The sequence below is a fragment of the Equus caballus genome, chromosome 2 (genome assembly GCF_041296265.1).
Source record: "Equus caballus isolate H_3958 breed thoroughbred chromosome 2, TB-T2T, whole genome shotgun sequence".
Taxonomy (NCBI): Eukaryota; Metazoa; Chordata; class Mammalia; order Perissodactyla; family Equidae; genus Equus; species Equus caballus.
Window position 1 is genome coordinate 98,455,331 of NC_091685.1, and position 16,385 is coordinate 98,471,715.

The window sequence follows — 16,385 nt, forward strand, 5'->3', positions numbered from 1 at the left end:
GTCTGCGATTTCAGGCATCCACTGGGCATCTTGAAACATATCCCCCATGGATAAGGGAGGACGACTGTAGCCTATATCTTTCAATGGCATAAAGGACTTACAATGCAATGAATATTTTATTTAAAATTATCTCTGACATTTAATAATGATGATTCTGAGATAAAATATATATCTAAATTAATGGTGAACATCATCTTTCCCTCCAGGACTCCCCTAAATTTTGTCTGATTTTTGATTGTGACTGTAGTGAAATCAATGATATTCCCAGTATTCTAAAATGTACCACAAATAACTTACTATTACTTATGGTTTAAATATTTAATTTGGCAAATGCCTTACTTTGTAAATAAATTAGATCATATGCTGGGTTCTCTCTAAGCATTCATGTGACTTGTACTGAGTGGGAGAGAAATGAGTGGAGTTGTAAATAGGAATTTAAGTGTCCTGCTTGTGTGTGAAGGGGCAAAAAGTGGTGACCATCATTGTTCTAAAAGACTAGTGTGTATCAAACGTGTGTGTGTGTGTGTCTGTGTGTCTGTATGGATTCTTAGGGATCTGTGTTATGTAGGAGATATTTTAAATTTAGTGTTTTATTTGGATTGTACCCTGAAAATTGGTATAAACATTCTGGATGAGCTGTATTTCATGTGGTTTTGGTGCATCTTTGTGTATTTATACTTATTTCATACCATGTAAAGGCTAACTAGTACCTTAGCACACTGTACACACGAAGATTTTTCACAATCATTCAAATACAGAAAAACAGCGGACAAATAGCTATAATGTGGCACACTTCAGTATAGGTATGAAAATTCAAAAGCATCTGTGCCATAGAAGTTAGTGATATATTATAATTTGGAGGGAATGTATTGCGTGAATCACACTTTTGTTCACATTATTCCACAACAGTTTATTAAATATAATAGTATGTATATAAATAAAGAACTTCCTTTTCCTGCTTCCTGGTATAATTGGACCAGACACCAATTTCAACTCAAGTTTTAACAATGCCACAAGTCTAATCTTACGTTCAAGGAAACAAGATACCTTTATAGAAGTATCAAGAGAAACCTCTATTCTTATTTGTTGTTTTGGATAAGTGTGTGATCTGATTATCCTGAAATAGGAGACAGAGATTTGAGGTTATTAATAGTTTTTTTAGAAAACATACTTATTTGAAAGTCAGTCTCCACTTTATCGTCATTGAAGATAAATTGTAGACGCAAAATGGAAACTAAACCTAAAATATATCTTTTTCATTGAACCTGTATTTAGTTTTAACAGAAAAAATTATTTCCCATTTGAAATTAATGTCAGTTTTATATTGAATCAGAACAGTATGTGTTTACATATTTTATTTATATTTTGTTTTCATGTGTGCATATTAAATTGACATTGGAATAAAATAAATTTAAATCCATACTGTTAGTCTGTGAGAATCTTTTCCTTTGAAAGAAGTAGATATATTACTCATTGGAACATTCACTAACCAAAGATTATGCCATTAAAATATTTTAATATTATTCAGACAATAAACATGTAAGCATTTTTAGTTGAAGAATTTAGTTGTCTAATCATATAAGTCATTCAAACTCAGTTGTATAAAATATTCCTGAGGGGGAATATTTACAGAAATATATTCTTAGCCCTTTTATAAAATATCCACATCCTGTATTCATGCATATATTTGTGCTTATGTGTGTATGGAGGGCTAAGAAATTTGCTTATTTTTGAAAATTTTGTCTAGCACAGATCTGAAAGCAATCGTAGTGTGGAATCAATAGATAATACTTTTAAGTCTCTGAACTATTTTTGTTGGTTTTTCCCCAAATTTTATTTTATCCAATGAGGGCTGCTTCATGATCTGCTGTTTCCTAAAAAGGAGCTTCTGGAACCCATCTCCAGTCATGCTGCGACTTTTTTCATTTTAAATCTAGGCTACCTTTTGACTTTCTTACACAAAGGCATGAGAGAAGGATGATGGACATAGGGATCCAATGGTGATTACATATAATTCTTTGCTTAATTTGCTTTGCAGCTCAAGGAATTGTCTCTTCTTCTATAGCTTTATATCTAATCTGGGAGTAAAAATTGAGAAATAAATGAGGTAAAAATAAATCATTGTTCAAAGTAGCCTTTTTACTGCCTTGGAGTTTGGGAATGATTGCTCTCTACATTGGCATTTGAGAGAAAAATTTGGCTATTATGGTTTTTCTTGTTATTTTTATTAAGCGAATGAAAAAGGATGGTAGCAGTTCAGCCACTGGGGTGTTGGAACAGCAAATTGAGGGGCCCCCAAGGACCTTGATACCCGTTTTTGAAGTTCAATTCCAGTCACTAAGATTAGAGCAGCCCTTCCAAAATGAGGGTCACAAATGCATTTGTGATTTAGACTATTTGTCTGGATGCTGTCAGGGAAACAATTGGCTATTATTGAACAGAAGTGCTGATTTTCTCTTTGTACCATTTTTTCCTTTTGTTTTTGTCGTCTCTGCATGGTAAAGTCTGACAGCAAGTAAAAAAATACTAGTTATGTGGAAGAGAGAGGAACGAGGAGATGGAAAGGGAGCAAACAAAGAGATGAGGGAGAAAAAAGAGACAGCTTTTCAATTTCATATGGCATCGATTTGAGTCTTGAGTAATTTGGTTTAATTGAAAATATATTATTGAACATGTACTATATAATAGACATTTCTAATTGATGTTGGGTACAAATTAGACTAGATGAAGATCTATGCCATTAAGGAGTTCATTCTCTAGTGTGGGAGGTTGGATAGAGAGAATGTAATCAGCATGTTTCTTAGCACCAACCTCATCCACAGTCTTTCCAAGGCTGAGCCCTCACTTTGCCCCTGGTGCCTGTTTCTGATCATAGCTGGTTGGTTAGGAATAAGACACAGAGCCAGAAGAAGCCAGTGTATTGACTAAGCAGTGACTCAAGGTGCATAAGGTCTAATCTTGAATGAGTGAGCGATTATCAGAATATCTCCAGTCTATCAGCAATGTTCTTCATTTTCTCTCAAGAATATATCGCAAATCTTCTCCTTCCCTGTGCTACCATGCTATCACGGTCAACATGTTGCCATAGCCTCCTACTTGGTTTCTTCATTTGCAGCATCTTATCTGTTAAGTCCATTCTTGTTAGAGTGATGTTTTAAAGACATTATCAGATTATGTCATTCTTCCTCTTAAAGAATTTCAGTGGTTTCCCATTGACTTGAGGATAACTTCACAACATGGCCCCCCATGACCAGCCCTGGACTCCTGTGTCCTTGTCACTCCTCTCATCAGCTTGCTCTCTATCCTCCAGCCACTCTGACTTTGTTTCAATTCCTCCAATATACTAAGGTGACTTCTACATTAGGGCCTCTGCACACGATGCCTTTCCTCATGTGTTACTCTTCCGTTCATTCTTCACAGGCTGGCTCCTTTGAATACTTTCAGTCTCAACTTAAATTTTATTTTCTAGCTGATGCCTTTCCACAACATCCTAGCTTAGTTGGGTTCCACTTGTTATGCTCCCTGCATCCTGTGATTTTCTTCATGATTTGTTTTACAATTTCAACTATACACACACACACACACACACACAAATACACACATATTCTTACTTAGGTACTGTCTGATCGTAGCACTAAACTGCACACAGTGTTATTCCCTATGTAGATCCTGTGCCTTACACAGAGCTTAGACCCATATAAGAAGCACAATGGCATGTTCAGTAAATAAGTGAATTTATTAAGACACATAGAAATGGTCCATCAGTGGGGAGGCCTAGAATTAGCAGATAATACAGTTCTTGGTTGTGGTGACCATTTTGGGGTCCTGAGTAAGTTTCGCAGTATCACGTAGAGGCTGACCATGAAGTTTTAGAGTCAAAGACATTTGGGTTCATGCTCTAGCCCCACCACTTACTAGCAGCGTTACCTTGGGCAAGTTACTTAACCACTATGAATCCTCTTCCTAATGTGTAACAGGGAGGAAATAATATTCTTTTAGGAGATTGTGGTAAGGATAGATAATAATGTGTGCAAGGTAATTAGCGTGAAAAATAATAAATAACATTTATTTAACAGTTCCCTGTGCCAGGTCCTAGACTGAGAGCTTTACAGTGCTATCTCACTGGATCTCTTCATCAATTCTGCTAGATAAAAGCTATCATTCTCATTTTACTAATGAAGAACTTGGAAAAAGAAGATAAGTTTAAGGTCCTATGGCCAGTGAGTGGAAGAATCGGAATGAAGTCAGGACTTTTCATTACAGAATTTAATCTTACAAGCACTAAGCTCTACTGGCTTTCACATAGGATATGGAAGAAACTTCCCAATGGAAGTAAGAATTTATTATTCATTATGTAAGTATAGTATTTAGCATGTAAGTGGATAAAGGTTAATCTGAAAAGAACAGAGAATTAAAGAAATGTACAATGAGACGTCACATCAAGGCAGCATGTGGCTCCTAAAAGAGACAGCTTTGCAAAGAATAGTTGCCTGTGTTTTGACAGTTTTCAGTTTCCCAGTCTAGTCCCACAAGGCGCACTTGAACTCCGTATCCTCTCCTTCCAATATTTCTCAGATTATTCAGCTATCTCTAGTTTTGGTCAACTGTTCTCTTGTTTGTTGCATTTTCTAGGGTCATGCTGCAAGTTTTATTCCCGGGGTTTGTAATTTTTTATTGTAAAATCATATTCTGTGGATGTTGTTTTGTTCTGGGAATTGTCCATGGGTATGGAACTGTGGAAGTATCCTCACTGAATAGATTTCCATTTGCTTCTTCCTGGCTCTATAGATTTAACAGCATAGACCAATTTTTTATTTTGGTGTTTCTTTATAGCACAGGTCATGCAAATTTAGATCCAAACTCATTCTGACATGAACCTAGGTTTTGACTTCTGATTGACCTCTCCTCTGCTGCCCCCAACCCCAACAGGCCCAGTCAAATGGCTGTGTTCCTTGGAGCTTTTTCTGGCCTAATGATTGGAACTTTTGTAGTCTCATTTTCATAGATGGACAAGATCTTTGAGGCTGTTGGGTTTATTCAGGGTTTTAGATCTGGTTTCCTTTTTTTTTAAAGTATGCTTTTTGGTGAGGAAGATTGGCCTTGAGCTAACATCTGTTGCCAATCTTACTCTTTTTTTTTTTCTTCCCAAAGCCCCAGTACATAGTTGTATATCCTAGTTACAGGTTATTCTAGTTCTTCTATGTGGGATGCCACTACTGCATGGCTTGAGGAGTGGTGTGCAGGTCTGTGCCCAGGATCTGAACTGGCGAAAACCGGGCTGCCCAAGTGGAGCATACAAACTTAACCACTCAGGTACAGGGCCGGTCCCTGGTTTCCTTTTTGATAGTTCAAAGACTACATATTTTCTCCGTGTACATATGTTAGAACCTCAGCCCCCATCCTCCTGGGTCCTTGTCTGGGGCTGAAACCCTTAAGGACATCATACTCCGCTTATTATATTGACCTTACTGTCACTTGTTTCTATAACCTGGATCTTACTCTTCCTTCTTTTGAGGTAGCTATGTATTTAAATTTTTTGGTGTGCTTTATTTTATCCAGAATTTCCGTGTGCTTCTTGAAGGAGGTGTAGCCAGTTACACCATCCCAGTCTATCATTTTACCAGGAGTCTCAAAGCATGGAAGTATGAAGTGAACGATTTCTCATGTGGATGGAACATGTTATGTAAAGGGGTAGAGAGAATTATGTGGCTAGAAAGGTAGTGTGGAGCTGAAGAAGCCATGCAAAGAGATAGGCTTTATTCTGTAGGCCATGGGGAGCCACAGAAGACTTTTGAGTAAGTGTATAACATAATAAATTCTATAGTTTTAAGAAACCAACTTGGTAGCACTGTAAGGAATGAATAGAACACTGAGAGATCAGTGACATTGAAACAAATTAGAATGCTATTGAAAATGTCTAAGACAAAGAGAGTTGAGAGACTGGCCTAAGCATTGGAAATAGAAGGAAGACGATCCAAGAGAAAAAGAAAAGACAGACTTTACATTGCTTGGAGACTTATTGCTTAGGACAGAGGAGGGAGAGGGAATTGAAGATAAATCCTAGCCTTCTAAACTGGATCATTAGGAGGATATTTGGTTGTATTTACAAAACTGTCTTGGAAATATAGGTTCTCACTGGCTACAGGCCTGTCATTGCCCGATTCTTGTACTGTGGATATCCTAACTTATGGTGGTATCTAGGAGAACCCAAGATTGTGGCATGGCTGGTAAGTAGGCAGTGGAATGGGCTGGTGGACTTACTTCTGGCTCAAAGGTAATGGTTAACAACCCTATTTAGTACATTACACAAAAGGCATCCAAGCTAGGTAGAAATCTTCTCATGTTGTGAATTCCATACTTATTCTTAGACTGTCTGGAAACAGAGTTTGATTCCTTTCGCTGTGCTTGTGTTAATGACATTCTCTGGTCTCCCAATTTTTTTATTTAATGGGAAGATAGTGGGTTTCCAAGGCGAGCAGTTTTTCCTTTTCTCTGTCTTGGAATGAAATATTTGGTTTATAGGTGAGGAAAAGTAAAATTAAATGAAACCAAACAAATTGAAAAAAAAATCCACCGTATGTTAGCAGTTTATAAACATTTTGTGCTGACAAAGCTCAGCAAGCATCGACAGAAATACTTGCACAAATCTGATTATAAGGTTTCCTTCACTGCGGCAGGAACTGGCTCAGCAAAGGGAATCAAAAGAATAACCTGATATAATTTATCCTTCCCCTTTTACATTTAAGCAGAAAGGATTGATAGGAAATGCACAGATTTCACCATATTGCACCAGTGCAAATCCATATGATTTCTTTGTTTTATAGAACTGCTTCTACATTCTAGAGATGAGGCAGAGGGCAACGCTTCAGTCAAGCTGGTTGAGACTTCATCAGAAATCATCTCCATCAACAAAGGCTCTTTATCTGCTTCCCCCAATTCTTTCTTCCAACTGCTTTTATTTCCTTTAGGGTTGAAACCCATAAACTCCAGCAACATTAAGAGACTTGACTTTTTGACTTGAAAAGGATGATTATGAGCCAGTGTCAGCATTTTCAAAGACCAGGTCTCCAATTTAGCCTTGAGCTCTGAGGACACTCGTAGCTGCATGGCGGAGCTCCACAGGAAGCTTCAGGGTTGAACACAACAGCATTTTAAGTTGAGAAAGCTTTGAAGATCAAGATTTTTTTAAAAAAAACAATCCCACTGAGAGTCATCCATTTATGAATTGTGATCAAAGAACACTGAACTGGGAGTTGGGAGAGCTAGATTCTGGTCTTCTCTCTGCCACTACCTATCAGCGTGGCAAGTCTCTTAACCTCTTGGAGCCTCAGTTTCTTCATTGGTAAAATGAGGGTGACAGAACAGATTAGTGGGGCCCAGATGCTGGTCAGTGGATGAGATGCATTCGAATCCCCGGAAACTTTGAAAACTTGGCAAGCAGAACTCTTAGAGATTTTGATTTGTAAGACGGGAGTTATGTAGGAATCTTTAGTTTGTGAAGCTCTCCTGGGGATTCAGATATACATCTAACATTGGGAACCATGGTCCAGGTGATTTTTATTTTGTTCTGTTGTATTTAATTAATTAATTTAATTAATGAATTAATTTTTGTGAGGCAGATTGGTCCTGAGCTAATGTCTGTTGCCAATCTTCCTCTTTTTGCTTAGGGAAGATTTTTGCTGAACTGGCATTTGTGCCAACCTTCCTGCACTTTGTATGTGGGATGCTGCCACAGCATGGCTTGATGAGTGGTGTGTAGGTCTGCACCCGGGATCTGAACCTATGAACCCTGAACTGCTGAAGCAGAGTGTGCAAACTTAGCCACTATGCCACTGGGCCAGCCCCTGTTTTATTTTATTTTTAAAGTTCTTTTGAAAAAAATCTCAAACCTAAAAAAGTTCCAAAACAGTACAAAGAATTCCCATGTATTCTTCAACAAGACTCACCAATCTTGAACATTATCACACTTGTGTTCTCTATCTCTGTATATATATGCATTTTATTATTAATATTTATTTCTGAACCATTTGAAAGGAAATTGAAGACATCATGGTACTTCACCTCAAAATACTTCAGCATGCATCTCCTTAGAACAAAGATATTCTCTTTTATAATCATTATCAAAGATCAAATTCAGGAAATTTAACATTGGTTCATTATTGTTATCTAGTAGACTATCTATTTTTAAAAATTAGCAATTTTTCCTATGCTGTTCTTTATATCTAGTTGATTTTTAAATACATTTAAAATTTTTGAAATGCTCACAAAATTATAGAAAAGTTGAAAGTACAGTACAAAGAATTTTATTCCTGAACCATTTGAGAGTAAATTGCCAATCTGGTGATCTATGGTCATGTCCCCCCAACACTCCAGTGTGTATTCCCTACAAAAACTTTCTCCTGCATAACCACAGAACAGTCATCAAGTAGAGGAAATTAACATTGATACATTGCTGGTAGCCAGTCCGCAGTTTTGCCAATTGGCTCAATAATATACTTGATAGAAAAATATCCAGTTCAGAATCATGTGTTACATTTAGTTGTCATATCTATTTAGTCTCCCTCAGTCTGAAATAGGTTCTTAGACTTTCTTTGACTTTCATGACCTTGATATTTTTGAAGATTGCAGGGCATTTATTTTGTAGAATGCCCTTCAGTATAGGTCTGTTTGATGTTTCCTCGTGACTCAGGTTATGCATGGTTATCATGGATACTGAAGATATGATACTGTGTTCTTCTCATTGCATCTTATTAGGTGGCACATTATTTTGACATATCTTATATCAATTCAAATAATTCATAACCAATCTATAAATCAAAATTGGGGTGAATTTATAATGAGCCAATTTGAAGACTAGACCAGGAGAACTTTCCCACCAAGGAAGCAAGCTTTCTGAAGAAGTAGGGTATAGAGAGCAGTTATATACCACTTTGGAACAAAGAGCATACATCACATATGACAGGAATATCTCTCTTACTACTGTCACAAGATGCTTTGCTACAGCAGGTCAGGGGTCACAAGGTGAACACAGCAAGTCAGTGGTCAGCAGGTGAGTGGTCACAAGATGAGTTAAAGAAGGTCAGTAATTAATCCTGAGTTTCTGGGAAGAAATGCTTATCCCTAAAGAAATGCTGATATGGAAAGAGGCAACATCTCTATCTGTAAGGACATCGTTCTTGGCTTTGGGACATTGTAAATGTTTAAAGCAGATGTACAATGTATGCTCAACAGGCCCTGTCAGGCCTTTTGGAAAAACAAGGTCAGGCTGAGTTAGAGTTAAATGAAATGGCTTCCTCGTATACTCCAACATATCCTATTGCTTTTCATTTATTCATCACTTATTACTGATAATCTTCACTTGGATCACTTGATGAAGGTGGTACCTTCCAGGCTTCTTCACTGCAAAATTACTCTTTCTCCTTTCGTAATTAATGAGTATTTTGAGGGGAGCTACTTTGAAACTATATAAATGTCTCACTCATCATCAGACATTCAGTTTATTATTCATGGACTTATGGTTTCCTATTTTATTCAGTGGGTTATAATCCATTACCATCATTATTCTGATACTTGAATTTTCCTGATTTGGCAGTAGAAGCTGCATGAAGCTTTGACATATGTCCCTATTATTCTTTGAGTACTTCCTTGCTGTCTGGTATAAAAAGATGTTCTAGGATCATTTTGTACTTTTTCTTCTCAGCCCTGGATTCAGACAGCTCTTCAAGAAGTCCTGGTTCCTTCTATTGGAAAATGATATTCAGGAGTGCAGATGTGGGTAATAGATGTGCTCATTGCTATTGGCACATTACTGCTACCAGTCCTAGGGAGTATGTGTGTCTGTGTGTGTATACATGCACATATATATGCACATACATATATATGTGTGAGTTTGATATGTATACACAAATACCAGATCCCCACTGTGAGGGAGTGGAATTGGCCACTCCAAGATATGTCTCTTTGGCATGAGGATTATTTTGAGCTGGTTACTTTCAAAAACTGCAGACATGAGAGAAACTCTGAAAAGTAGAATTTACTAAGACACATTTACATTTGTAAAGGAAATCTCCATCTGTAAAGGTGTCTCCCTCTCTGTACCACAAAGAAGAGGGGGATGACCTTACCTCTAAAAACTCTTATCAATACAGAAGGCAAGGACTTAAATCTGCATAATAACCTTACTCTTGTTTTTACTATGCTTTTCTATTAATCTCCCATAACTGACTCCCCCCAACCCCAACATTCTCTTTTGCCTTTAGCTCAGGAGGGTATTTAAGATGAGAACCTCTGCCATTTTGGTGAGTTGCTCAGTTTTTCTGGATCTCTCCCATGTATACATGTTATAAAGCTTTGTTTGATTCTCTCCTGTTATTCTGTCTCATGTGAATTTAATTCATTGTCTGGCCAGAAGGACCTAGAGTGGGTAGAGGAAATGTCTTCCTCCCCTACGCCAACAACCCACATGTATATTCAAATATTCAAACACCTATTTACAAATCTCTGTCTCTCTCTCCATCTATTGAAAAACACGAGTTCACACTGATACCTCCAATTTTTACTCAATACAACAACACCATAGAGTCATTCTAGTCTTCTTATTTTCCAAATTTGTAGCCCATTTCTCCAGTAGCGAGAAACATGTACCCTTTATTCTCATCTGCTCACGTCTTTCATCACACCCCCTGCATCAACCAATTTCCCACTTCTGCTGCCATTTCGTCTCCCACCCTGAGACCTTCCTCACCCTGCTTGGGCTCTAACACCTCACACCACACCACTCCCTCTCTCCCCCACCCTGTGGAAGCCCTTATTACCCTGCTCATGTCTGATACCTGCACCAGGCTGTTCCCTATGTGGATCCCCTGCTTTCCTTGCTAGGGCTCAGACACTTCTCATGGGGTCATCTCCCACTGTGGACGAGCTCTTCACACTTCTCAGGCTCTGACCCCCCATCCTGGGCTGATCCTCAGGTGAGGCTCAGCTCACACTGCTTGAGCTCTGACATTCCCTCATGGGAGTGACCCTTGTGAGGATACCCTCCTCTCCCCGCTCAAGCTCTGGCAACTCTTTCTGGGCCATGGGCACTGCTCCTACCTTGACACGGGTGCCTACTTGTTCTGCCAAAAAGCAAAAAGTTCTCCTTTCTAGTCCTTGCAATTTAACATTGAAGAAAGTATACTAGGTAGTATAAACTTTATTCATTCCAAACTCAAGATTGTGGAGGGGAGAGAACATTAAATAAAGACTGTTAAAAAAATCAACCATAGAATATCAAATAACCTGGAGAAATAACGATTACTTAAAATTATGTATAAGTTTGAATTGCCTATGCTTGATGGAGAAAATTTCATTGTATTTGAGCAATATTTCTAAGTTTATTATAACTTTGAAAAGTCTTCATCTGATTTAGGATTATAGAGAAAACATTGCCATTCAGGGGTCTTAGAAACTCTTACTTGGGGCAGAAGGTATTTCATAATATCAGATTTCTTTAAGTGGGCCTTAAAATTTAGAAGTGTGAACTGCTTATGCTAACAAGAAGAACCCTCCTTATCTCCCTTAAAGATTCACCTTCAGAAAATGACTTTTGTGGTAAAAGGATGGATTTTGTCAAAGAATGGGAAGAAACTGTGACCTTAAGAAATGTGACTTATTGGAATGGGTAACCACAGAAGGTAAAGATCTTCTATGAAGATTTTTGGAAAGAGATAGGACTCAGGGGAATAAGCTGGAGGCCCAAGGTACCCTCTGGTATTTTCCACCACTTAAGCTGACACCAGGTTAGTGCTTATAAACAAAAAAGCTGTTTATTTTAAACACTGGAAGCCTCATATATGTTATTCATTAGATTATTTGCTATATAGATAAGTAATGGATTTTGATAAAGACAATAATTATAAAACCATGGTTATAGTATTTGCAAGTTATTTACTAGTTTTTAAGGTATGATATTTTGTTAGTTGAGTCATCATCAAAATAAGCAAAAGGAATGTTTTGATTAAAAAGAATTCATGAGGGGCCGACCTAGTGGTGTAATGGTTAAGTTGGCATGCTCTGCTTCCGAGGCCCGGGGTTTGCAGGTTTAGATCCCGGACGCAGACCTACACACTGCTCATCAAGCCATGCTGTAGCAGCATCCCATATACAAAATAGAGGAAGATGGGCACAGATTTTAGCTTAGCAACAATCTTTCTCAAGCAAAAAGGAAGATTGGCAACAGATGTTAGCTCAGGGATAATTTTCCTTACCAAAAAAAAAAAAAGGAATTCATGAGACCTTGCCTTGATTCCAATTATTGGGACCAGGGCTGCCATTTATGTCTGCAGGAATTGTGCCCTTCATAATCCCATGGGACACCGTTCACAAAATGTGAAAAGGGCCCCTTTGTTATGCAATGAAGCAGCTCTGAAAAGGATACTTAGTCAGCCATCACTTGTCTGCTTCTTGCATACTTGAGCAGCAGAGGAAAAAGGCTTGGTCCCAGGAAAGGGGGAGAAATTATTGCAACTGGCTATAGATTGCGCATATTGACAGGCTTCTTCTCCAGTCTAACACCCAAGTCCAGAGGCTTTGAGTGGACGTGGACACGTTGCCACTGAATGCGTGTGTGACTATCCTGGCATTTAACAATTTAAACTGCAATAACTCTGTGTATCAGTAAGAGGAATTAAAAAGGAACCAGCTTTTTGCAGTGTAATTATGTTTCACTGAATTAGCAAAGTAGCATGACCTTCGAGCTAGTCTTTGGGATACCAGGAGAATTGCATCTTTGCCAGCCTGCCAGCCCACCCGCCTGCCCTGCTGATGCAGCATCTGCAGAGCTCTGGGGAGTCCAGTTTGAGTGTGTTAAGAAGGAACTCTTCGAGATTAAATCCCTTTTTCCATTAACAAAAAAGGGAACACTTTCTAGAAGGCCAGTCTGAACCAGCAGAGGGATTTGAAACACTTGGCAAGATCCTTTCTGAAAATAGGCTGAGTCTTGCGTCTTGCTCCATTGAGGCCACAGCTGGCCATAGGCCCCGGCTACCCTGGCCATGCAAAGGGCCCTGCTTTCATCGGGCTATTTCAAATGGCTTTCTTTCTTTACTTTGATGCTTGCATTTTCAGCATCGATTTAAGAGAATTAAGTAATTAACATGTTGATCTGTTTAGTGACAACTAGATATTGATAGCATGATATAATAGTTAGCAGGTGTAAGATGCTTATCATGTGCCCTGCACTGTTCTAGGCTCTTTCCGTGTGTTATCTCATTTACTCCTCAGCTCTGCTCTCTCAAGTAGTTCATCAAGTCTAAGATGTCTTCAATTGTAAAATCATAAGACAGGAGGCCTTCATATAAATCGGGGCCTCCACCCTCAGGGTAAGGGTAAATGAAAATAGATTCATCACCCAGAAGAGTGAAGAAAGAAAACTTGCATGGCTCAGTCTTGGCACTGTGTGCAGGGAGGGTAGAAAATTCTCCCATCAGGAGAACATGAAAATCCTCTCTGGCAGAACTTCATTTCTGTTTAGATTGATGGAAAATGTAAGACACCTCCTAATTTAGAATGTTAAAACCTGGAAGCTTCTGTCTTCCAATGAATGAAATAGAGTATTTTTATCAGCTCCATTCTACAGATGAGGAAGATGAGACAGAGAGGAGAAGCTACTTGTCTAAATTTGTTAAGTGGGAGAGCTGGGATATAGAGCCTGTACTCTCAACCCCTGAACTTGACCCCTTCCAGAAGATTATGATAGTCTGGTATATAAATAATGTCGTTATGTATATTATTATGTCAGGGAGGAAATTTCGTATATAAGGATAGAGAACCAGAATAGATTTCTTAAGTATAGAAAAAAAGGAAGAAATGCAAGTGTTCAGGAACTTGGCATCCTATATTTGGTTCCTCTCATCATGTTTTTGCCAGAAACATTTTAAATGTTATAGAATCATATTTTTCTATGAAAAGGAGGGCTTTTTCTTCGATGCTCTTGTGGCTGTTTAATTAGAAGTTAAAGTACATAAGGGAGTAACACTTCCCTCTGCCTTTCTTTATCCCTGTTTAGCAAAGGATACGCTACGCATTTCTCAGACTGAAAATATTCCCTGTAATGTGCACTGCTATGTGAAGGGTATTCTTAGAACTCAAAACTCATGGCTAGTTAGCACAGCACAGGTTTTTCTCATAGAAAATATTTGAAATTAAAATAATCAATAGAATGGTAGTTTTTGAAGATGAATTTTTATCTCCTCAAAGTGTTTTTCCAGACCCTAATTTTATTTCTTCTTGTTTTTAAACTACATTGTTAAATTGAAAGATAATAAAAGTATATCACTTTTGGCTGGCTTTGGGATGCTTTCACATTAGCATTTAAACAGCATTTTCAACAAAATAATATAGCTATGGAACTATGTGACGGAATTGGCCCATGTAAAGATTAAGATGCTTCTCAGTCATTCAAATTAATGAGATTATTGCTTCTAGTTTAGATAAAAAGAATTAATTAACTCCTGCTGTTTAGGAGCAGTACCGGTAGTTTTCTTCTTTTTAAACTCCTCAAAGGAGAGTGGCCCATTGGTTTTACACAGTTGCGGTATTAGGCTTTTCATTGCAGTATATGTTTTTACATTTACCTTATCAATAGATTTTTCCCAACACGTAGAGGCACGTTAATAGTGCTTAAATGTTTCTTAAAATGTCTCTAATTTGGGGCATAAACTATTAATTGCTTTTAGTTTTCTTGTTTGCACAAAGTCAAGTGCTTAGCTGGGCACTGGATGTGTACTGCCGATGAAGCCCCATCCTTGCTCTAAAGTATCTATATTCTAAGGTTGAGACGTATGGAAATAATCACCATAAATGTGATATGCACTAAAATAAGGTTTATATAAAGTTATAGCTTGCTTGCAGGATAGAAAATGACCTGGGTTTAAGTAAGGTTGATGGAGAAGTTATTTGAACAAGGCCATCACAGACAAGTAGACATTTACCGAGTAGAGTGGAGGAGCCAAAAGTGCAAATCTATGGTGTGCCTTTGAAGGACACATAGCCAGCTGGGGATGTGGTGTATAGATTGGAACAAGGGTCTGTGGATGGTAAAGGGAGCAGCTGGGATCAGATCAGCAGGGGCTTCATATCTGATACCAAATATGACAGTAATTGTAATTTCAGAGTAATTTCCAGCCTTTTTCAAACTGTTTTCATTTTCATATGCCTTATCTTAGTTTTGTGAGCTTTTGAGTTTTCACTGGTGTTCCTGATTTGTGATAGGAAAATCACATCGAGAGGAATATTCTAGTGAAAGGTTTGTCTTGGGGCCAGCTGGGGTGGGCAAAGCTCATTAAGCTTACGGTTTTGAAAGCACACACATGATTTAATAGTTAGGAAATGTGCCCAGGGACTTGAAGGACTAAAATACTGAGGGATGGTTGCTGAAGTTTTCTGCGTGTGCTCCCGGGACATTTGCTGTGCTGGGAAATGGTGAAGAAAGTGCTAATGAAGGATGCCAGCGGAACCCTTCGTTTCGGGCTGTCATCCAGGAGAAGTTCTGGAGAGTGTAATGAGGCGAATGATCAAGCTGCTATAGTCTGAAAAGGTTACAACAGCTTCAGGGATCACTATTTATGCTTCTTGGGTACTGGAATGTCATGCCAGTAATAAGCAATATGCAATCCAGAGACAAAGAAGCAATTAGTTCTTTGCATTGGTAAAAGGTTGCCCAGCTTCAGAATGGATCGTGAAGACTGTGAATTCCTTTCCTTTGAGGTTGAACGGAATCACAAAGACTCAAGCCAGTGGTGAGTGAATCTTGTCAGTCTATCAGCAGCAGTTACAGAGTTCCCACCGTTCACATGCCATATAATTGGGTTTAAACAAGCCCTCAAAAGTTTAGAATACGTGCTCTATGATGTCAGCAAGCAGCTTTGAATCACTGGCCTAACCAAATTCTACTATACTTTTGTTGACATTTGGATTTGGAACAGACCATAAACTCCAAAAAACAATAGTTTTGGCTTGGTCAGTAGCAATGAAACTATGAGGGGAGGTAATCTCATGTTGATCACACCAAAAAGGCTTGTTCTAGGTGTTGACATGTTTATCTATTTCATCCATGATTTTGGTGCTCTTTGGATCCCATTTGCGATTTATTAGTGAGCTCCTTTTATATGCTAAGAACTGCCTTCTGCACTGGAGATACGATGGTCGAGAATAGCTAATTGTTTATCTAGAGTTTGATCATCTGTGTGGTCCACCTTAGACAGAGCACTAAATGACACCCTACTACTCTTCCCACTGAGGGGAAACACGAGAGACAAATCTCTAGCACGTCTTCCACCCAATCCATGCTGGGCAGCCTCTTCAGGCACAGCAGAATCAGAATCCGGGGAGCAGGGTGAGCCTGA